The sequence below is a fragment of the Salvia miltiorrhiza genome, chromosome 4 (assembly GCF_028751815.1).
Source record: "Salvia miltiorrhiza cultivar Shanhuang (shh) chromosome 4, IMPLAD_Smil_shh, whole genome shotgun sequence".
NCBI lineage: Eukaryota > Viridiplantae > Streptophyta > Magnoliopsida > Lamiales > Lamiaceae > Salvia > Salvia miltiorrhiza.
Genome location: NC_080390.1, coordinates 6,962,414 through 6,986,243, shown reverse-complemented (window position 1 = coordinate 6,986,243; position 23,830 = coordinate 6,962,414). Strand labels below are relative to the sequence as shown.

At 40.4% G+C, this 23,830-nt stretch overlaps 1 long non-coding RNA gene across 1 annotated transcript; it reads left to right on the top strand.

Annotated features, from left to right (window-relative positions):
* Positions 1-2,302: 2,302 nt before the first annotated feature.
* On the top strand, positions 2,303-5,328 carry LOC131022522 (uncharacterized). Its single transcript, XR_009101318.1, has 5 exons — positions 2,303-2,490; positions 2,733-2,776; positions 3,926-4,217; positions 4,375-4,485; positions 5,104-5,328. It is a non-coding gene; the product is annotated as an uncharacterized LOC131022522 (long non-coding RNA).
* Positions 5,329-23,830: the final 18,502 nt, after the last annotated feature.

Here is a 23,830-nt window from a genome sequence, read left to right as displayed (position 1 = left end):
GTTTGTTGTTGTTCCATCTGATTTCTCATGATTTCTCCATCCTGGGTAGTAAGTCTGGGCATTAAGATTGTAGTTCCTGTTCCCATTGTTGCCTCTTCCATGGTGTCCTCCTATGGCATTCACTTCTTCTTCATAAAGAGTTGGACACTGGTCAATGGCATGAGTAACAGCCATGCGAATGCCACATTCCTGAACGGCCACTTTCTTCTCCTTCATGGTCAAGGTAGTTGTCAGCTGCTTAAGCAACGTCTTGATCTCATCCATATATCTATTTTGCTCTTGAACTGGCTGAACAGCTTACCTTGTGATAACTCTTTCCTCATCTCTCGATTCTTCTGCCATCTCAGGGAACAACTTGAATGCATCACTCGAGATCTTATTCAGGATAGATCCTCCACACGCGGCATTAAGCCACGTTTTCTCATGGGCACACAATCCCGCAGTGAAGTATTGAATCAAGTCTTGCTCCTGAATTTGATATTGAGGGCATTTGTGTAGTAGTTTCTTGAAACGTTTCCAATAATCATGGAATGCCTCCGCCGTGCCCATTTTGATGCTACTGATCCTCTTCCTCATATTTTAAACTCGTGCGGCCGGGTAGTACTTCTCAAGAAACTTATGTTGCAGTTGTGCCCAAGTTGTAATACTGCCAACTGGCAATGTATACAACCACTCTCTTGCCCCATCATGTAGTGAAAAGGGGAAAGATAATAGTCTGACGTACTCTCCCATGTTCCTTGCATTTTGGACCGTGCCGCACACCATTTTGAAGTCCTGGAGATGCCTTTGGGTATCCTCTCCTGGATAGTCACTGAACTTGGGCAAGATCTGGATGAAGGAATGCTTCAGCTCCCAGTTTCCTTCTATCATGGGCAAAGTGATGCCCGATGGTCTCAAACTGATATTCCCGGGAATACCATCTCTCGATGTGTTCTTTCTCGATCCTCCATCTCGTCTCCCTTTGGATCAAAAAGAACAATTTGATGCTCGGGCGAATTATCCTCTCGAACTGGGCTTGCCGGTCGGCCTTCATCCTCTAGAGCTCCTCCGTCCATGATAGCTTTGTACACTTGTTTCGCCTTCTTGGCTAGTATTTTTTTCTCCCTTAAAGTTCTTTCGATCTTTGGATCAAATAAAAGTTCTCTGTTTTCTCCGACAAGGTTAGGAACTTATTATTAAATTAATTTTAATTAAAAAGAGAAAGAGAAAAAATGAACCAAGAACCCTTGAGTGCACAATCAACAAACTAAGGGCCGAGCCTCATTAAAACCCTTTTTAAGGCAAACCTGGTCGGAAAATCCTTAAAAGGGAAAAAGAGTACTCGTCTAAACAATCCGACAAGGTTAGGAACGAACATACACCAAAGCAACAAAACAAGTAAAACAGAGACTCACTACTGGAACCGCAACTCCCCGACAATGGCGCCAATTTGACACGACCGTACTTTGGGTTTTAATCAAAGTTGTCGTATTGGTCAACATACAAATAAATTTATAACCTTGTCCAAAACAGTCGTAGTGCCTAATGGTAAGTAAGGGTCGATCCCATACGGAGTTGGTACAGCTAGTCTCTTGTCACGAACAAAAACAAGAAAATGGTCACTACCAGAAAAATGGCCTATTACTACACTAAATTTGTGACACTTTAAAAAAACTGCCATTATAGACACTCAATCAATACACTAACCTTTTACTGCATTTATATCAAATGCTAATGCCACATCTAAAAAAATGTCACAATGAGGCTCATTTTGTGACACTTTTATTAAATGTCATACAATTTTATTATATAAAAGCATACATAATTTCTTAATTAATATATGATATATACATATATGTATATATAGTCGTGACTTATAATAGCTTTTATAAGTCAAGCATTCTTTTTTTAATTCAAAAATTGGCTCTTGAACTTGTTGAAATATATTCAACTATTTAGAAAACAACCAATCAACTTAAACATTTTTATCACCTCAAAAAAAAAAAAAACAAACAAACAAACTTAGACAGTTTTATTTACTTGAAAGTTTTGACTAATTAATTAATTTAGATATAAACAGTCCTAAAAGAAAGTAGTGCAATACTTACTAATTAATCTCTCTAAGAAAACCTAATTAAAAGAAAAGGGGAAAAAAAACTATTTCAAATAAAAAGACGACTTACAAAATAATTTATACTACAAAGCAATTTTACATACATATCTTTACTAAAAAAAAAGAAATACGCACCTCTAATTAATTTACCTAATTAAACTCGGCCCCCAAGAGCCCCAACCTTCCACCTTTCACTTTTAAAGAAGAAGAACAAATAAAAAAACTTCCCCCCTTCACTGCTTCGACTTTAACCGCTCACCCCATATCATCTCTAACTCTTAGGCCACCGGCGACCGCCCTCCACCCCTACACCATCTGTCAGCCGCGCCGCCCCTCGTCTACCACCGCTGTGCTGCCCTTCGTCTACCACCGTTGCGCCGCCGCTCACTTAATTTCATGTAAGTATTAAATTTTTTAAAATGAAAAATTATATAACATTCAGTTTATTATTTTAGAGTATTTGTTGTTCCTTTATTTAATTGCTAATCTTAGGATGGTGAGGTAATTGCTCAAATATTCTGCTCCCCCGGTGAAAAGTAAATTGGTGGTAATACATCATTATACATGGACGGTTAAGTCAGAAAATAAGAAATCAGAAACCCCTTATTCTTAAACCATTGTTCCTCGATCTGTATTTCAGGGGTTCACGATCTGAAGTCGTTGCCAATCTGAGACACTTGTAAGGTAAAACACTTAGTCTTCTGTGTTTGTTCTGCTCTATTAAAAGTCTGATATTTTTAGCTCAATCTATTAGTTTTTGAACTGCCTATCTTCTCGTTTCAGCCATCAATTTTGTCATATATTCAAAGGCAAAAGTAGGGCTGGGAATCGGGTCGGGATCGGGTACCCTACCCAAAAAAATCGGGTACCCGATCCCGAATAAGACCGAAAATCGATACCCGACCCCGAACCCGATTTCTTAATCGGGTACCCTAATACCCGACTCGGGTATTCGGGTACCCTAATACCCGATTTAAAAAAAAATCGAAATGAGGAAATACAGCCGAAACCAAGCCATTTCCCTAAACCAAGCCAATTCAAAGCAGCAGCAAATGAAGCTAATCAGCAAATTCAGCCGAAATTCATACGGATCAAGAAAATCATACAAATCAATTCCAATTCAATGAGACAATGACCAAATTCAAAGCAGCAAATTCAACATTAACATAGAAAATCTGTATTTTTTTAAAAAAAAAAAAGAAGAAGAAGAAGAAGAGAAGGCGTAGGCGTTGTCGGAGCTCCACTGGCGGCACGGCTGCTGCAGGACGACAAGATCGGCGACCCGACGGCGGCGGAACGAAGGGGCAACTGGGCGAGAGGGTCGTGGCTGGGGGGGACTGGGAGCGAGCTCCTCACCGGCGACTGGCTCTGGTTTGGGCGATGACGGGCGGCGAAGGGCGCCGCTGGGTCGTCGACTCATCGGAGAAAGGAGGGATTTCTGCCCTGGAGTGGGGGCGGCGGCGGCAGGGAGGGGGGGAGGGATTACTTAGGGCTGGATTTCAAATGGGGACGGCAGATTCAATATGCCAGATTGGGACTTAAGACTTTAATTATAGAATTTAAAATTTATTAATTAAAAAATCAGGTAATTCGGGTATACCCGATACCCGATTTTTTCACACCCTAAATACCCGACCCCGACCCCGATCCCGAATTTTTTGGGTATAGGGTACCCGATACCCGATTTTTTTGGGTAGGGTAATCGGGTACCCTATACCCGATCCCGAACTTCCCAGCCCTAGGCATAAGTGAGGTAATACTTTGACAGGCTTTTACTCTTCTTATTTCCATGATTTTGATTGAAAGTCTGATATTTTTATTTCAATCTGTTAGGGACCACAACAAAGTACTACTACGTTGTCGTAAGTCCGTCTTGTTCGTTTGTTACGAATTTTGATTTGTTATTGGTAATTTTGAGGTGGGATACTTGTCCGCGGAAAAAAATTCTTCCCAGGGTCGTTGTAAACGGTCAACAAGATTTGATTGATCGCCTGAAAAAAAGATTAAAAATAAATGATCTCTAATATATGGTTTTGTAGGAAGTTGCTCATTATAGTAGCATTTGGCAGAGAAAGAAGAGTGTTGTAGTGATTGTGAAGATGAGTTTGTTGATATTGCTGCAGTTGTAAGCATTCTTTTTTTTTTTTCTCTTCGCATGAATGTCATAAGATTCTCCATATATGTTTCATTGACTTAGTATAATATTCACTATAGAATTGATTCAGATTTTTCAAATAACTGTTTCATTTTCTTTGATGTTAAGTCTTTATTACTTTTGTCAGCATACAAATTGCTGGAGACTTAGTTACCGCATCTCCTGATGTTTTTGAAACAGCTCTTGGATCGGACGTCTAATGGCCTGGGCCCTGTGGGATACAGGATTACTTGAGCAGGTAAACTAAGGCCCATACATATTATTTATTTTTATGCTCTCTTAATTTCTTCAACGAAATAAGCTTATTTAGATTTATATTTATTATTTCTAACAGATTCTTTGCTAGAGTTTGTGAATGACTTTAATTCTCAATTGCTTTTAGTTGTTCAAAATATGTGATATGTGTTTTTCTCCAAATAGATGAAATTTGTATGTAAGTTAGTGCTTGCAATTGGTTTATTATATTATTGCAATCTACTTCTAACTTTATAATATTATTGCAAATATTTAATGTGTATATTGCTAGTGTCTGTTACTGCATTTTCAAATATATGATTGTCTTTTTTATTATATTTTGGGGATATCTCATTTTTTGTGTGAGCTTCAAAGCTTCCTCTTATGATGTCTGATTGTTTATACATTTGTTCATTATTACCTCTCGCATGCATTCTTGTTGTTGTGAGTAATTTCAAGATGACCTATCATTGGATTAGTTTTTACCACTCGTGGTTTCGAAATTCTTTTTAGGTAGATAGCACTGTTAGAACTTAATACTTCTCTTACCATATCAAATATCTTTGGAATGTTGTATTATTTATCTTGAATACATTGTATTTAATTTCTATAATCTTAACAGGAATAAATGAAGGCGTTGCGAAGATGAAATTAACAAAGTATTCTAATGTGAACGGGGTAGCGTGTGATAAAGAGCTCGAAGAAAAATCAAAAGTGCTAGATAAATTGCATAGTTATGTGTGACTCTTTTAGTACTCATTTTCTTTTTTCTTTTTTTGAGAGCTTAGTGGTTCTCATTTTAATAGTGTACTTTGATTTTATTGAAATATTAAGTGACTTTTTGATATGATAGTCTTTTTATGTTTAAAGGCGTTGGAAATGTTACATTTAATTGATGGTACTCTAACTTAGTTAACATTATATTATAATAATTGATTAAAAGTATGTTGGAAGTGAAAATGCAATTATGAATGCTTAATGAAAGAAAGAAAATTTAAGTATTTGAGGGAGGAAAATATAAATTATAAATATTTGCAGGTAGAAATGTAATTATAAATATTTTTTGGAGTTAATTTGTAAATTTTCAGCTGTAGTTTGTAATTGTAGTCTTAAATGACATTTTGTGACACTTTCTAATGACATTACATGTGATTTTTTATGACATTTTTAAGTGAAGTAATAGGGACTCTATTGTTACATGTAACCTATTATTACACTTTCTAACATGACACTTGCTTCAAATGCCATTATAGATAAAGTGTCACAATAACATATTTCCGGTGACATTTTCAAATGTCATCACAAGCTAATTTTCTAGTAGTGGGTGGGGTAGGGACTATCGTCCTGGTAACGAGACACCTCTCGAGACTAAAATCAACTTGACTTAAAATAATAAACTGAACTGAAAACACTGAACAGAAATATCAATAATAAAAGGCAATCTAGTCAAGATGTCGAATCTGTGGATAATCTCTTACACTCGCTCATTGGTCAAGATATTCATTACAATATTGTGTCTACCGGTTATAACTTACCAATGGCCTGTGCCCCTATTCTCACTTGTCACGTGCACTTCCATCATCTAAGAAAATCTATCCTTAAGTGTGTTTAAGATAAGGGACACCATATACCATAAAACCATCTCGACTTAACCATGCAATAGGACACCTCAGAGCATGCAATTAAACCGAGAAGCATTTAGACCTAGATAGACCCGATATTGAACTTAGGCAGACCGTAGTCTACTTCAACCTCCCGTGCCCGCAATTACTCTCAAGACGCACAGTGATCGTACACACCCTATAATCTTGATTTATTGGTGATCTAAGTCTACTCAATTAATTAATGGCCTATTAACTAATCAAGTCAAATTAGAAACTAGCACTTCGGGAACACAACATGCAATTACTTAAGCACACATTTAAACCTCACAAGTTTATAAGTTCATATCCACATCATCTATGCCTTGCCCGAATTTATAACTTATCTAGACATAAAGTAAATTACGAAAATAAAAGATAAATAAGACATGAAAATAAAATAAAGTAAACTTACTAAATAAGGAAAAAATGGGCAGGATGCTACTCTACCAAGCATAAAGCATAAACTAAATGTCTTGCCCAAACTGGGACTTAAACATAAACAGAAACTAAATGTAGAAAATATAAAGATTATTTTTGGTACTAGCCCCTACTCCTTAGTTCGTGCGCTGTACACCAAAATGAAATGGGAACATGTATATTTATAGGGATCCAGGCATGGGCCAAAGGCCAACACGCAGCTAGGGTACGTTTTAGAGAGTTCAACTCCGGCTGGAGTGTTCTTCTTTTGCCCGAGATAGAGTCCAAAAGTGCAAGGACTCTACCTTTGATAAAACTCCACCCTCTGATCCGTGCATATCTTCAAGCTTTCGTTCATATCTTCTCAGCGCATGGGAAAATGAATATTTCCGCGCATCTTCTTCATGCACAGGATCTGCCATGTCAGCATCTAGCCTTGGACGCCTGGTCATGATGCATTGCTCTCCTGTTCACCATTCCTGCCTTCATTTTGCCCTTCCACATGTCCTCGATGCCTCACGTGGTGGATGCTAATTTCTGAGCGTAAATTATGCCAACCTCTTGATCAGCGGCAAATAGCCTTAGCTGCAACACTCTCTCACATAAATAGCTCCAACTGCCCAGGACGCAATAGAACTCTTCTTCTGAGCGGTACTACCTACTCGATCAACATCATGCCCAACAGGTCAGCAAATGTGACTCTCGATCTTTAGATTACATCCAACCTGTAGGCTTCGTTAGACTTGATCATTGAGGTGCCTTCTCTTTTCTCATCGGATTTGCTCCATATTGCCCAATATAAACTACGAGTCCCTGCCAAACAAGTGTCCTCCCAGACACAAAAGCAAGCAAAAAACACACACAAAGACTCGATCTAGACCTAGACACAATAAGGAAAAAGAGTACAAAACTTGGGCCGTTAAAGGCTATCTTGTCAAAGTCATGTATGACATTCCGAAGTTTGGAAATGTTGAAGATACTGTACAGCGTTGCCTCTTCATAGGCTATAGTGTCTGCAGATTCGACGGCATTGAGGTCGTCGATTTGAGAGCACGGAGCTATTTTTATGAAGGTGAAAGTGAGGAGGCGGTGGAAATTTTGGTGTACTTCATAGGCATGGTTAAGGCCAGGGATTAGAAGGTTGAGGTAAGCAGTGGCCTGTTTAGAGAGATCTTGTCTAAAAGCTTCAACAGCTTTTTGTTGTTTTTCAGTGCCTGAAAGAACTGGCACTGAAGGGTAGGAGGGTTGGATAGCTTTTCCTTTGGTAGGAATCTTTATAGAGATTCAACCGGATTTGGGTAATTGTTTGGACTTTTTAGGTGTGGTACGAGGCCGGCGAGGAATATTGGTGGGAGCAATGGGAGGGATTTCTGTGGGGTTTTCAGTTGGAGACAATAGAGCTTCAGTCTCAACTGATTGAGGTTCAGAAATTACCTTCAACTTGTCTTCTTGGAGGTTTTTGAGCCTCCTTTTGCCTGCTTGAAGAAGCGGAAGTGATCTGTGACTGGAATCCGTTCCGGCCAGAACACAATAACATGACAGGTGGCCTCGAGGATGATTTGGGACACCCTGTTCCATTATCAGAGCATTGACGCAGACTTTGATTGGGAACGTTCATTGTAGAGAATTTCCAGATATGCTCTCTCCCAGTTGTAGGGTCATGGCTTCATCAGAGCAGCCATGATGTTCTTCTAGGGCTGCGAAGCCTGATCTGGAGATCCAGTTGTGCCGATCCAGTACTTTTAAATTATTTTGGCCAAGATCTTATGGCCAAGCTTGTAGAGTGCAAACTTCAAAGTCCCTTCAGTGGGAGTGTTCTTCTGAAGCATAACTGCCTTCAGAATTTTGTTTACCTCCTTGTTTGTGATGGAGGAGGGCATTGGGCCACTGTTTGGTAGGTTGTAGAGCTTGCGATCAGTTTGAGTGACATTGATCTGCACTTTCTCTTGTTCCTTGAAGTCCAGGGAGGTGAAAACGTTGATTTTGGTGACAAAATCACCATCAGAATCTACAGCGAGCTTTTCGTATAATTGGTTGATGGGAGCCTTGAGGAAGAAAGATGGTTCAACAACGACAAGCGTTAGCCAGTTGTGTCTTGCCAAGATTTCATCGGCTTCAGTGTAACCCTGTTGTTGTTGGAACGTCGGTACATCAAGTGATTGTTCATATCTCACTTGCTTCTCGCTACAGCTAACGGATGCCATTTGTGTATGATCTGAAAGTAGAAGAAAGAAAGATTCTCACAGAGGATGGCTGTGGAACTTTAGGGTTAGAGACAGGAGAGAATGAAGAAAATGTCTAAGTATGGAAGAAAATGAAACTTATAGGTTGAAATGATCGGTCGTGGGAGATGAACAGTTACTAGGGCTTTGAAAAGACACCAACGGTTGAAATCTGCGCGCCAATGTGTATTTAATAAATTTTGAAATTCGCATTTAATGTCTGACAGACGTGTTCCTTAAAATAAGGGATTTATTCAATAAAGTGTACATCTGATTAGTCACTTGGAAAGGAAATACTGAAACGAATTTTGAAAAAGGCGAGTTAAATTAAAGACCTTTTTAAATGCAAAATAATGACTTGTCTAGCAAGGATATTTCAGTTCCAGTTTCCCAACAATATCAGTTGAAACATTTGTAACTAAAAATATGATTTTGAAATATATGAATTAAATAGAGGTTTATTATAAAAGAAAAAAAAAAGGAAAAAATAACCTTTGAAAGCACAAGACGCAGACTAAGGGCACGAACTCAAAAAGTGATGAGGAGTAAAATATGCATAGGGTAAACCTGACAGCACCGGAGTCATCAGCGCTGGGAACGGAAGTGAGGAAAAGAGCTTGAATAGTATTTTTCGGGGAAAGCATGAATAGCAGAAGCTTTAGGGTCAATTCGAGAGGATTCGACGCTATAGGTGTAAGGGCTGACATAGTCAGGGAAGAGGAGAACGGGCAGAGGGTCAGACCTGGAATAAAGCAGGGAAGAGGCAACACTAGGACTTGGGCACGGCTGGCATAGTCAAGAGGAAAGATTCAGGGCTGGCAGATGCGCGCAGCGCTGGGAAGAGCTGGAAGCGTAACTGATCAATAACAACTTCGAAGATTTCTCTTAACGGTCGGGGTCACTATCAACCGTGTAATTACTAATTTACCCCTGTTGTATATGTCTATAAATAGGGAATGCGGTCATACATGTAACACACGCTATTAAAACACTTAATATAATTTTTCTTTCTCCTGCTTTAGCAATTTCTACTTTCCTCTCGATCCATCGCATACCACAGGTGAATTCCTCTCTTCGCAAGACTAAAGGGTGTAAAATTCGAGCACATCAACTGGCGCCGTCTGTGGAAACAACAGATCGAGTTTAAGACGTAAAGAAATCTATGCATGAACTTTGCTCGTCCGAATTTCTTGGCAAAAGTTGTATATCTTTGCCAAGAATTCGGGTCTGATGGGCACATACGTTTGTTTGTGGGTGTTTTCGGGTGTTTTGATCGGCTCCGTTGTTGGGTGATTGTTTGGGTCCCCCTAATTTTACGTGCATATTAGAAAATTTTAGATTTTACGTGTTTTTTGTGTTTGTATGCTGTTCCTTGCTCTAATTTTCATTTGAATTCATATCTCTTGTGGTGTTGGGAGTCTCTTGTTTACAGATCTATGGAATTTTTGGGATTGGGTTTTCTGTCGCTTTATTTGCGGCAGGGATCCGTCAGATCCATCGAATTTCTTGGGAATTTCTTGCATGATCTCTGTATCGAGGGGGAATTGGTCTTCTTATGGGAGTTCTTCATGGGAATTATGAGCTGCTATCTCTACGAATAAGAATACGTATTTTCTAGGGAATTTACCTTATCTTATTCTTTTTGGGATTTTTGACTTTGTTACCACAGGTCATGGAGAACACAAACATCATTAAAAATCTGATGGGGGATTTCGCGGGAGAGGGCAGGGCTCCTGCTCCTAATACAGCTGCTACCGTAACTAATGAGGGAATCCGGGTTGAGGACTTCACACCTACTGGCCCACTCAGGCCTGTTCTATCAGGGCTGCAAGTGACTCCAACTGACCAGAGATCGACTGCGCAGGGAAGGGGACTGGTTAATGTCACCATGACTGAACAGATGTTGTCTTTTCTGAGCTACGTCTGCATGAGACAGGTGTTGGGAACGTCTGCACCACCACTAAACTTGGGGCTACCGGCAGTCGCGGGACTAGGGACTTCAGGGCTGCCGACTCAAACTATTCCTGAGGGATTACCAACTGAAATCCACCACCCTTGGTAAACAGCACTTTCGTTGTTCCCCTGAAAGGAGCAGGAGAGTTCAGGGCTGAAAAAGTCAGAGATATGCATCGTCAGGGACCCTTGTTCCCGAGAGATATGGAGGGTATTGAGGATATTGGGGACACGTTCAGTCAAACTAGACCTATCACAGAACGACGGGAGAAGGGCACAATGCTAGAGGATCCAGTCCAATTACAAGAGAGGGTCTCAACTATGCAATGACACCTCAAAGAATTGGAGGAAGTGATTGAGGAAAAAGAGAAAGAAAAAAGTAGGGTTGTCTCACGAAAAAGGGGACGGTATGAGGATTCCACCCACTCCAGGACTGAGAGTCATCCAGATCGGCATGTTCATCTGAGGGATAAAAACAAGCATGCCAGTAGGGCTGACGAAAGTAAGCGTAAACGTACCAGTCAGCGCTTCCCGGGTGAGGGAAAGAGAGAAAGTCGTTATCACCAGTACTATCTTGAAACTGCTGCTAGGGCAGGGTCAAGTCCATTTTCGGAGGACATCTTGGTAGATCCGTTGCCGCGTCATTATAACTCATTAACATGGAGTACGATGGATACGATGACCCGGAGGTACATATGGCCAGATTTGAAACTATGATCACGTTACATCAGTATACAGAAGGGATTAAGTGTAGAATTTTCTCTACTACACTAACTAGGATGGCTCAGCAGTGGTTCAGAGCTCTGGAGCCCGGTTCTATTCATTCTTTTGAACAGTTACATGATGCCTTCATGTGCCAATTCACAAGCTCTAAACGCGCTGTAAAAACTGCTATGTCATTGATGAACTTAAAACAACAACCTATTGAGACTCTAAAGGAGTTTGCCGCTCGTTTCACCAAAGCATCGCTGGAAGTTCCCAAAGTTGAGTCTCAAATTAAGGGATATGCCTTTGTACGTGGTTTACGACCTGGGGCTTTCTTTGATAATTTACAAGTAAAGCAACCGCAGGACTTTGATGACATCTTAGCCCGGTTCCCGGGGTACATACAGCTAGAGGAGGTCAGAGCGGCTCGAAAGACAGAATACAGTGGCAATAAGCCCAAGAAAGTGGAAAGCAGAGCTGAATCATCGGACACCTGTCCTCAAGGGAGAGCACCCTATAGGGGACAGCCACCCCGAGTGCTGCCGGGAGAAGCGCAGCCAGCATACCAGCCTGCTCGCAATGAGCACACATATAGAAGGGTGCATAACATTAATCGACTTACCGATCAAACCCCGCTAAACAAACCTTAAGAAGAGATTTTTCACTTAATCAAGAATGGACCCTGGTTCAGGGCTCCGCGAGACTTCGCTGCAGGGGCTCCTAAGCCTGGACCTAATGGTCTGCTCTGCCAGTACCATAATCATTATGGACACACTACAGAGTATTGTGGGCATTTGCGTCACCAATTGGAAATTTTGGTAAGACAGTGAAGACTGGATCAATTCGTGAAACAAACACCACCACCACACCTGTAGGGTAATGATTATAATCCCAGGGCTAGGAGAGAACAAGAAAACCAGGGAGATGATCGCAGGGCTGCTCGTCCGCCCCGCGAGGAAATGAGGCAAGTGCATATGATTATTGGCGAAGAAAACGGGCCCATATCCAACAGGGCGCGGAAGCAAAATATTCGTTCGTGCAGGGCTAGAACTTTGCCCAGTCAGGTCATGAGTGTCCGCAGCGCTATCAAGGAGCCGAGTATTTCTTTCGGGCCGGAGGATCACGCCGGGCTGATTCACCGGCATGATGACGCTTTAGTCTTCTCTGCAGATGTGGCGAATTGCACTGTGCATCACATATTTGTCGATTCGGGCAGTGCTGTGAATATAATTTACAAAGACTGTTTGACAGCCATAGCTCTAGATGCCACCTTGAAACCGCCAGGAAAAATCTATCTTACCGCTGGGATCGTTGGAGCTACCAATGGCGTGGTGAAAGGAAGGGGCCTCGCGAACTCGTATTCTAGCGTTGAACGCTTTTCCAAAACCAAGTTACAATATCATCATTGGGTGGCTAGCGTTGAACACTTTTCAGGTCGTAATATCCATGTACCATCTGAAGGTGAAGTTTCCACTTGAAAATGGTCGGGTTGGGGAAGTGGTCGAGAAACAAGTTACATCAAAAGAATGTTTTGTCAAAAGCTTAACAGCCCAGGCTGGGTCTAAAAGAACACAAAGTTGGCAAGGAGGCCCAACGGAGAAGATCACCAGAGCTGGAGGAAGCTCGGGGAACGCAGTCGAACAAGCTGAGATAGAGGAGATCGGGAGGTCTCCCGAAAAACAACCAATGATTTCAACTGATGACATATGTATGTTGGTGGAGTTATTCCCAGGAAAGACAAGTTTCACTACTCGGGTGGGAACTGAGATGTCCCCAGCCCTGGAAAAAGAAATGATATAATGCTTGCGGCGCAATGCCGACGTGTTTGCTTTCACCACAGCCGATCTAAAAGGTATTGATCGGATATTAGCGGAGCATCGCTTGAATGTTGATCCAGCAAAGAAGCCGATTATTCAAAAGATAAGGCATTTTTGGCCAGAGAAGGATGTGGCAATCAGGGAGCAGGTAAAGGCTCTATTACAAGCAGGTCATATAGTGGAAGTGCAATACCCTGTTTGGCTGTCAAATGCAATAATGGTTGAGAAGAAAGAAAAAGAATGGAGAATGTGTGTTAATTACAGGGACTTAAATGCAGCTTGCCCAAAGGATTGTTATCCTTTGCCCCGTATATATCAGTTAGTAGACTCAACCGCTGGGTGTGAGTTGTTGTCCATGATGGACGCTTTTCAAGGCTACCATCAAATCAACATGCACCCGGGAGACATAGCAAAAACAGTCTTCGCGGTGTGTTGCGGGGTTTTTGGGTTTGTGAGACATGATGGATACGATTTTCCAGATGCAAATCGGGCGTATCATGTCAGTATATGTCGACGATATGATGGTACAAAGCAGGGCTGCCACTTCTCATCCATCAGACCTGAAGGAGGTGTTCAGGGTTATCCGACAGAACAGACTAATGCTGAACCCTAAGAAATGCACATTCGATGTCAGAACTGGAAAATTCTCGGGCTATCGAGTGACCCTGCAGGGCATTGAGATAAACAAGGATAAAGTACAGGCTATCATGAACATGACACCACCCAGGATTATCAAGGAGGTGCAAACGTTAAATGGGAGACTCACGGCACTTGGGCGCTTTATCTCTCGATTGGCGGATCGAAGTTTACCCTTTTTCAAAATTTGAAGAAATGAACGAAATTCGAGTGGACTCAAAATTGTCAACAAGCTTTTGAACAGTTGAAAAAATATCTAGCGAAGCTCCCAGTGCTTACCAAGCCAAGAGCTGGCAAAATCTTATACTTGTACATAGCAGTGGGGACGGAATCCTTAGGATCGGTCTTTATCAGGGAAGAACGGGGGCAGCAGATGCCAATTTACTTTGTCAGCAAGATGTTACAAGGGACAAAACTAAATTACTCCGAGATTGAATGGGCAACGCTGATTGTGCTAGTCACGGCTCACCGGTTACGCCCGTATTTTCTGGCGCATAAGGTCATTGCGCGAACGTCATTGCCATTCAAACAAACGTTGGGCCGACCAGATCTGTCAGGGAGGATGGCGAAGTGGGCAATCGAGTTGGGTGAGTACGATGTGGATTTTGAACCACAGACTGCGAGCAAAGCAAAGGCTCTGGCAGATTTTATACAAGAGACCACCAGAGCAGAAAAATAGAAGCCCTGGAGGGCATTCGTCAACGGGTTTGTCACCAAGGAAAGTTGTGGCGTGGGCATCTATATTCAGTCCCCCATGGACGATGACTTACAGTTCGCTGTTAAATATGAACAACGTTTATCTAATAACGAAGCTGAGTATGAAGATGTGGTCAAAGCTTTGAGGATTTTGTCATAGCTGGGGGACTGAGTCCGTGCATTTGAAATCTGATTCACAATTGGTAGTGCAACAGTTATTGGGTGAGTACGACATCAAGGAAAGCCTAATGGCTGCATATCATGTCAGGGCTAGAGAATTGATGTCCAAATTCCAGGACTGCTTCATTGAACAAATACCATGAGAACAAAACAACAGAGCTAACCTACTGGCACGGATGGCCACCATGGTCGAACATAGTTGGACAGATTCTGTGACTTTACTGTTTGAACCTAGTGCAGAGGGCAAACAGGGTGTTTTCAGCGTGGAAATAAGGAAGGATTGGCGAACACCCATAATCCACTTCTTGCAGACAAGAGAACGACTTGACCCGATTATCTCTCAGCGTTGCCTTTATGGCAGGTATTGAATTATCAATGATCAATTGTATAAAAGGTCCTTCACTCATCCATTATTGAAATGTCTATCTCCGAAAGAAGCACAATTCGCTGTCAGATAAATTCACCAGGGTTGCTGCGGGAACCACGCTGGGTATAAAGATTTGATGAGAAAAATAGTCAGGGTTGGGTTGTATTTACCTACAATGGCAGAAGATGCCAAGCAGTTTGTCAAGAAATGTGAGGTCTGCCAAAAGTACGCCCTGCGCATTAATGTCCCGGGGGAAACCATGGGTACAATGTATGCCACTTGTCCTTTTGACAAGTAGGGAATTGATATCGTGGGGAAGCTTCCTACAGCCCCGCGAGGAAAGTGCTTTTTCATAGTGGCAGTGGACTACTTTTCCAAGTGGGTAGAGGCAGAGGCAGTGACAAAGATTGACGAGTGTACCATGCGCAACATTTGCTGCAGATATGGGTCGCCGAGAGTACTCGTCTCTGATAATGGGACATAGTTTACTGGGAAACGGATAGAGGATTTTTGTCACAGAATTGACATTGTACAACGCTTCGTATTTGTAGTCCATCCACAGGCTAATGGCCAAGTGGAACTTACCAATCGCACAATATGTGAAGGGCTGAAGAAATGGTTGGAAAAGAGTAAGGGCAGATGGGCGGAAGAGCTGGACGGGGTCCTTTTGGCTCATCGTACCAGTCCAAAAACAGCTACGGGGAAAGCGCCATTTACACTTGTATATGGTTCCAATGCTGTAATACCAACTGAAGTACGCTTGGCATCACACAGAGTCTTACATTATGACCCCATACAGGTGTTGGAGCAATCACCAGTGCCTTTTTCAGTTCATCGGCGCGCTGGTGGCTAGGCATTGGTGGGACAGGCTCCATTGGAAGCTCCGCAGCTGGACGAAGCTCTGCAATTAGCGTCGAGATGGTGGCAGGGGTACCTTGTACCCTGCTGCGGTTGGTCTTCACTGTCATCTCTTGATTAGTTTCTATTGTTGGTGGTTCGTACGGCTGGGGATTCGCCGGCGGCTTTCGCATATTACTTAGCGACGACGTTATCGTCGGTTGGGGGGACACCTCCTCGGCAATGATGGTATAGTTGGCGACTTTTGGTAGATTCACACTGCTGGTTTTATCTTTGGTGTTTGTTGGGTAATTGGTGGTTGTAATCGGGGCGTCTTCGGGACTTTTTTACTTTTCTTGGGTGCGCTCAGGGTCGGAGTCCTAAAGGTCGGGCCCTTTGGTGGCTCCACGGTTTGGGCGCCTTGCTCTAAACCGGCGTTGAGATCTCTTCATGTGATTCGCCTAAGCAGTTGATGTGGTGGCTTGTGGCTCTCCGTTAGTGGTCATGCGTGAAGACTGGTTTCCTTGTGGTTCTCAGATTGTTTGCATTCTCTGCTTCATTTTCCTATTTCTTGGCTCAGGGGTGCCCGGAGCTACTTGGGGGCGATGGTTAATTAGGCCGGAGCTCCCGAAGTAATCCGTCCCCTTGCAGCTGCTTGTTTTTTCTTCATTTCGTTGGTCAAACTTTTGCTAGACGAGTACTCTTTTTCCTTTTAAGGTTTTTCCCTCGAGATTTTCCTTAAAAAAAATTAATGAGGCTCGGTCCTTAGTCTGCATTTTTGTGCTTTCAATGGTTCTTTATGTTTTTCTTTCTCTTTTCTATAAAATCGCAATTTAATCTAAAAATCTTCTTTATTTTTTCAATATTCAACTTAAATATATTCACTTAATCTTTTTTATATATTTATAAATATGATAATTATGTTGATATCAATTTTATATAAATATAAAAATATTTCTAATACATTATATAGGGTGCAAATGGTAATTAATTGAAAATCATGTACTTCTTGCTATTAATTTGATTTATTAGCTTTCGTCATTGTTGGTTGATAAGATTAAGAATCCTTGCAAATTTGTTGTTTTATGCCTTCTTCACAAATGACTAATGATTCATACTTGCTTAAGCTTTACTATTTAAATCAGATTCGCTCAAATTAATTGTGAATAAATTTGTTATGACAAGATTATTAAAATGAACCTACTATAATAAATTATATGATCAAGGTTCCTTGTTCTCTACATAATTGATTTACAATCAAGTTTTTAAAGGTTTTTATATTTTACTAATATATGTATTTGAGGATTCCTATTAACACAGCTGAATAAGCTATATAAAATGAAGCGGGAAACAAAAACTAAGAAAGATCAAGGCGACTATGGCGAAAATCATAAATATGACCCACTGAAACTGTAGTGAATCAGATTTGAAATATATATCGAAACATACGAACATGACTAAAGAATAATAAATATTATTGTCTTAAAGAAAAACTATGATTTTCATAATCTTTGGCCGTATATTTGAAATGGTAGTATTATCTTGTGAGGTTGCACAACTTTAACATATGTGCTCAGATCTGAAACATTCTGAAATATGAATTGTTTAGAATACGAAGTTGCACAACTTATGCATATATATTCAAATTTAAAATATGAATTGAATTTATCTTCTTTTTTTTTATTATTCAATATAGGCTATTGGATTCAATTGCCTATTCATTTGTTTTCATTAAGTTTGTTTCTTATATATTATAACTAAAATGATCATTTTAATAGCTTTTCATTTATAATAATTAAGTTTTGATATAATATTTAATTTTATATGAAATTAGGTGAAAAATTTTGTTGGCTAATATATAATTTACCAAAATTTGTAGGTATAATTTAAAAATTATAAAAAGTAATATGAAAAGGAAGATATAAGGAAATTCTTTTGAACTTGAAAATGATTTTGATGGTTGGAGTTGAGTTACTATTTGGCGTGATACTTATTGAAAAATGAATTTGAGTTTCGTGTAAATAGTTGTTGATGGTCTTATATGATTTTGAATAGAAGAAAACATAAACACCTTTTGTTGCAAAGGAAGGAAGAATTGTTTGTTTTGCACGGTAGAATAAAGAGAATGAGGTTTGATTAGTTTCTGTTGAAAATTGTGTCACTTATGTTATATAAAAACTGGGTGGTTATCCACCATTTTCCCGCCAAACCTATTTCAACAACTAGATATATATTGTCTAAGAGTATTATATTTTTCATGATAAGACACATGATTGTGTATTTTTATCCTCATTATTATGATTTCTCCAATTTCACCCTTTTAATGAATATTAATTAGCAAAGCTCAGATGACATAAATTGCGAAGGGCTTTGGAATATCACAAAATTTTGATCAATTTTAATAAACAATGAATTAGCCTATACTTATCTATCCAGACAAATCTTCAAAAGTAAATGTCCTTTTAATGAAATAGTGTTGTAGTGTTAGTTATGTAGATACAACATATTATGGATATTTCCATAAAAGCCTTTTGAATAATCAGGAGTTCCTAGTTGTAATAGGTTAATTACATTAAAACTCATAAACTTTGCACCGATGTCTAATCTTTCCATGAACTTTAAATTTTATCTGAATTTCATTAATTTAACAGGTCGTTTAATTTTGCCACAATTTTCATAAATCCCCAAATGAGAAGCTGGCATGACATTTTTTAAGTTGCCGGAAACATGACATGGAATTGTCGGACCATTAATAAAACGACGTCGTTTAGTTGGTGTAATACGACATCGTTTAGATATTATCCCTTTCTATCTCACACATAGATACACTCAAACACCACCGTTGTTTCCATCATCTTCAATCGGCGGCAGTAGCCGCAGCAATTGCCCTGGTCGCCGCCGCACCGTCTCCAAACACCACCATCAACACCAACAACTCATAACCCATTCTTATATATCAGAATCTTTGGGGTCGGTTGAATCTCTAGCGAAATAAGAAGGGAATCTGCTGAATCTTTGGTGGCGGAAGATAGATCTAAGATGATATTCTCATTCTTACATATCTGAATTGCGCTACCACGGAAACCCTAACAGTGATCTAAATCTCCACCTTGTGACTCAGAGACGTGTTGCGGCTGAAACATTGCAGTTTGAATCGTGCCACTATAGGAAGCCCTCCTCTGCCACAGAGAGTTGAACCGTCGCCTTGTAAATCAGAGGCCTTTAGGGTTTTTTTAGTTGGATTGTTGCACTTGAGGTTGTGCTTCAGTGGCGGCATGACGAGGGCGGGCCACGCAGCTCCTCGCTAGAATTTTAGAGGCGGCGACGAAACTGTGTATGATATTAGGGTTAGTGTAATCGATTTTGATCCCAATAGAATAGAAACAACTTCGTTTCCTATTATTTTGGAATAATACAACGTAGTTTCAATTAGATAAATAAAAAGACGTCATATAATTAAATGTCATGTAGGAGCCATGTCAGCTCGGGTTCGCCGGAGACGAAGCAAAATTGAATCATCTATTAAATTCATAGAAATTCAGATAAAATTTAAAATTTATGAAAAAATTGAAAATCAATGCAAAGTTCATGAATTTTAATATATTTAGGGCGTGTTTGGTTACCTCTCTGGGTAATTGCACTTTAATGTCTTCGGTTAATTAACAAGGCTAATCATAGTTTTGTTTCATGTCGCGTGTGTTTGGTTGGCGGAGCATAAGTCGCGAGTTTATGTTTTAGTGCGTTTGGTTTTTAGGCTTAAAAGAAAGGTTATGTCGTGCTATTACAAATATGCCCCTTATATTTTGTTAATATTACTGGAATGTCCCTGGTTTCATGGTCTATTTATAAATGAAAAAATCAGAGAACCCTAAACACTTTCTCTTGCACGGGAAACCAGAGAGGATGGTGGGGAAATCGCAAAATCGATTTGCTAGCTTCCGAGAGAATCATTTTCCATCCGAAATGAGTTCGATGCCAACGGGTAATTATTCCATCAATATTTGGATGATATAGATTCCCTTTTACGCGCTAATGTGTGATTTTAAAAAAAAAATGCTGAGCATAGGGTTTTTTCGAATGTGCTCTCAAAATTTTGAGTTTGGCTGTTGTAAACTGTACTGCGTTTAGCTTTCATGTGCCTTTTTTTTGTTGCATTTCATTGAATGTGAGAATGGGAGTTTTTGCATAGTTTTGGATACTTCGGTTTTACTAGTGGATGAGTGTTATGTTTTGTTTTCATTTGGTTGTCATTATCGTAAGTGGTGTGGAATGTATACGGAGGAGTATCATCACAATTCTGTTTTTCAATTATTTCATAAGGGAACGAGTCTGGGAGTAGTGACCTTTGTCGAGGGGGCAAAACTGATAAGACAAGGCGCAGCTGGACTTTCAAGGAAGAGGACGTACTCATGGCTTCTCTGAAGGAAATGGTCGCGAATGGGTGGAAAGCTGACTAATGGTTTCAGAGCTGGATATCTTTCCAAGCTCGAGGATGCAATGAGGAAGGCATTTCCTGGCATTGATATAAAAGGAATACCGCACATAAACTCAAGGATAAACGCGTGGAAGAAAAGCTACAACTCCCTCACGTATGCGTTGCAGAACAGCGGCGTTGGTTTTAACACGAGTGGCACCTTTATGCTTGACTGTGACAATGACCAATGGGCGCAAATCGTGAAGGTAAACGGGGCACATCATCTATTTGCTGTGTTTGAGCTACTATTTATCTTAGTTTGTGGCTTGTGCTTCATATGCAGTGCTTTCTTTCATTGTGTAGAAAGATCGCAATGCCAAGAATATGTGATACAAATCGTGGCCTATGATGGAAGATTGGAAGAAGTTTTCGGCAAGGATCGAGCTACTGGTGAACTCACCGAGGATTGCATGGATGCATTCAATGAGCTGGTGAATGACAACAATGTTGCTGAAGCACAAGAACAGGGGACTATCAACGTGCATCATGTGAGTGAAAACGATGACACTGGGGCTAACAACAGTGTTTGCCAAAGCTCTAAAGCGACTGGCAAGGTTCGAGGGAAAGGTAAGAAACGCAAGCATGTGGATGGACTTGAAGGTGTATACGCACTCCTTGCTGAGATCAATCGCACGACTGATAAGAGGCTGGAGCTACTTGCAAGTCGCATCGGATACGAATTTGACTTGGCCAGTGCGAGGAAGGAGGCTTTCGAGCATTTGAACCGTATGCCTGATCTTTCGATGAATGATAAGTTTGACGCTTGCGAGCTGTTTGCATTCAAGGTCGAGCGTCTGGAAATCTTTGTGTGTCTGCCAGAGGAGGCAAGGTCGCTGTATGTGATGCGTCTCCTCCAACTGGATGATATGTGAATCGCTTGAAGTCAAGTCCCATATTTTGAAGTAGTATGAATGCTCTCAAGTCCACCCCTTTTGAAAACACTTATCTCAATGGTGAATCTTCTTACAGAATGTTGAAGTGACTGGTGGTGTCTACATCGATGTTAATTATTTTTTGAAAATATTAGTTACATCAGTTGGAAACTTGATAGAGCGCAACAAAAAGTCTCATTTGCTGTTATTAGTTTGTGAATATTGTGATGCTCTTTCAGCCTATGTTTATATGATATATATGCTATTATGGTTAGACGAAATTTTAGACTTTTCCAAGTTTGTGAAATTTTACTTTGCAGTGTTATCTACTTGGCCAGATCACAAATAAAGGCACTAATAAGTTGATGATACATATGTTAATATGACAAGCTAGTTCATATTTATAAACATTATGGGCTAATACAAAAGGATTGATGATGGTGGCTGCGTTGTTACATAAAATAGGGGACTAAAGTCATAATTCTTAAAACAAACTAACTGGCAGAACAGAATTAATAGCTATAGTTCCTAACACACCACAGAAGATTATGACAAGCTACCCATCACTTCACCACACATCACCATGAGCAAAAAACTTGATTTGGCTACTACTTGAAAGAGCTGCATGAAGCACAAGAGCTGCCTTCGGCTTCCTTCGACGGCACACCAAAATCTAGGGGTTTCATTGGGAAAGCATTCCTAGGTGGAAACATCCTATCGTCGCGTGGTGGCGTGATCTCTGAAGGCTGTGCAGTTGAATGCGCATCGTTGGCGTCAGGGAATAGTTTCTTGCGCGCTCTAGAGGCCTCCACTAACTGGGGAGAAGTGACGTCGTCATCAGATGAAATATCATAAGTAACTTTCTCAGTCTTGTCATGCTCTGAGAGAGTGTCACTTATGATGATAACGATGTGAGATAGTTCTGTTTTGATCGTAGCAGTTGTCAAAGAGATTGAACATTTTCAGATGTGCCAGATCTCCACTCCTGTAGTATGCAGCTGCAAAGTTGTTCTCCTAACACACCACAAAAAGATACAAAACTTTGGATCAAATCTTTGTGAAACAAGATGTGTTTAAGCAAAAAAGATGATAAGAGGATATGTTACCTTGATAATTTTCTTCCAGACCACATCAGATGCAATGATGCAGTTGGCCTCTTTGTCCCAGTGTGTTGCGGGCATACTCATCAATCGCTTGAAGCAAGAAAAACGTCCATGGAGGAAATTTGTGCGTTCCTCGACGTCCATTAAGGTAATGAGCTTGCTGGAGGTTTGGTTAAGCTTAGTCACAGCTTCGACAAGGACATGAGGTGCTTCGTACGCCGGAGTTGCGTGGCATTCTTCCTTGTGCTCAAGCATGATGTCAAGGAGCTTCGTATCCATCGCAGCGTTCCACTTGAGGTCGTAGAGGAAGAAATCTTGGTCGCGAATTTCAGATAGCTTCATTTTTTTTTTTTTCTGAATCAGGTTGCTCTCTCTTCTATTGCAAAGGCATAATTTATAGTAGATTTGAAGGTGCTTAGTTGGAGCATTAAATTACTTCAAGAAAATATGACAAGACAATTGCTGTGAGTCTCCTAATTTTTGCTAGGTAATGCGTTATTAATACTTTTTTTCAGATGCAACTAATGGTTGGCAGTGGCGGGGCACCACCTTTAGACGCAGGAGTATCATCATAGATGAGTGAAGTGGTCGATGAATTAAATATGATAAGACTTTTCCAAAATAATACATGAAGAAGGAATATGTGGAGCTACTTAAATAACATTAATATCAGCCATGATACATATATGATAATTAATAAGCATGCTAATAATTTTTAAAAGGCACCTATTCGCCAACCATACAAAAGATAAAGTATTGGAGCATAACAGATCACCCCATTCCAGGAAATTAAAAGATAATTAAAAGTTAATTTAGTTCATATCAGACCACCCGACCCTTAATTCAACTCTATCAATCAAAGAGTAGTGCGAAATAAAGTTTCCTTAGATAACATATCATCATTCCAACATCATAATAAGAAGTTTTCAACCAAACGTATGAGCAGAAGATGCCATGGCAATCAACATAAAATTATACAAAATACTTGTCATCCTTGCTTCTTCGTTGCCTGTATTACACAAGGCTCTTTACGTAAGCTTGCCTACAAAATAACCAGCTAATACAAGCACCAACGATATGAACATGATTGTAGCAATCAAAGATGCGGCAACACTTTGAGTAATGGGTTGTGTATGCATCTGCGCGCCCATAGTAGACATCGACGGGGCATAACTTGTTCCCGAGTCTTCAGCTTGTGTCACTTACCTTGGCCTGCACACCTGACCATTGAGGAATTGTGGATAGTAATCATCGCCTGGTTGGTGATACTCATCACACCAGAAAAATCCATCCTTGTGCGGTTTTTTTTATAGGGCATTTGTAGTAGAAGCACCCCGCATTCAATGCCATGATTCCAGCCTTCAGAACTTGCATTCGGCCATTGCCACATGAACACATAGGAACAAGTGCAGCATCCTCTTCGCATA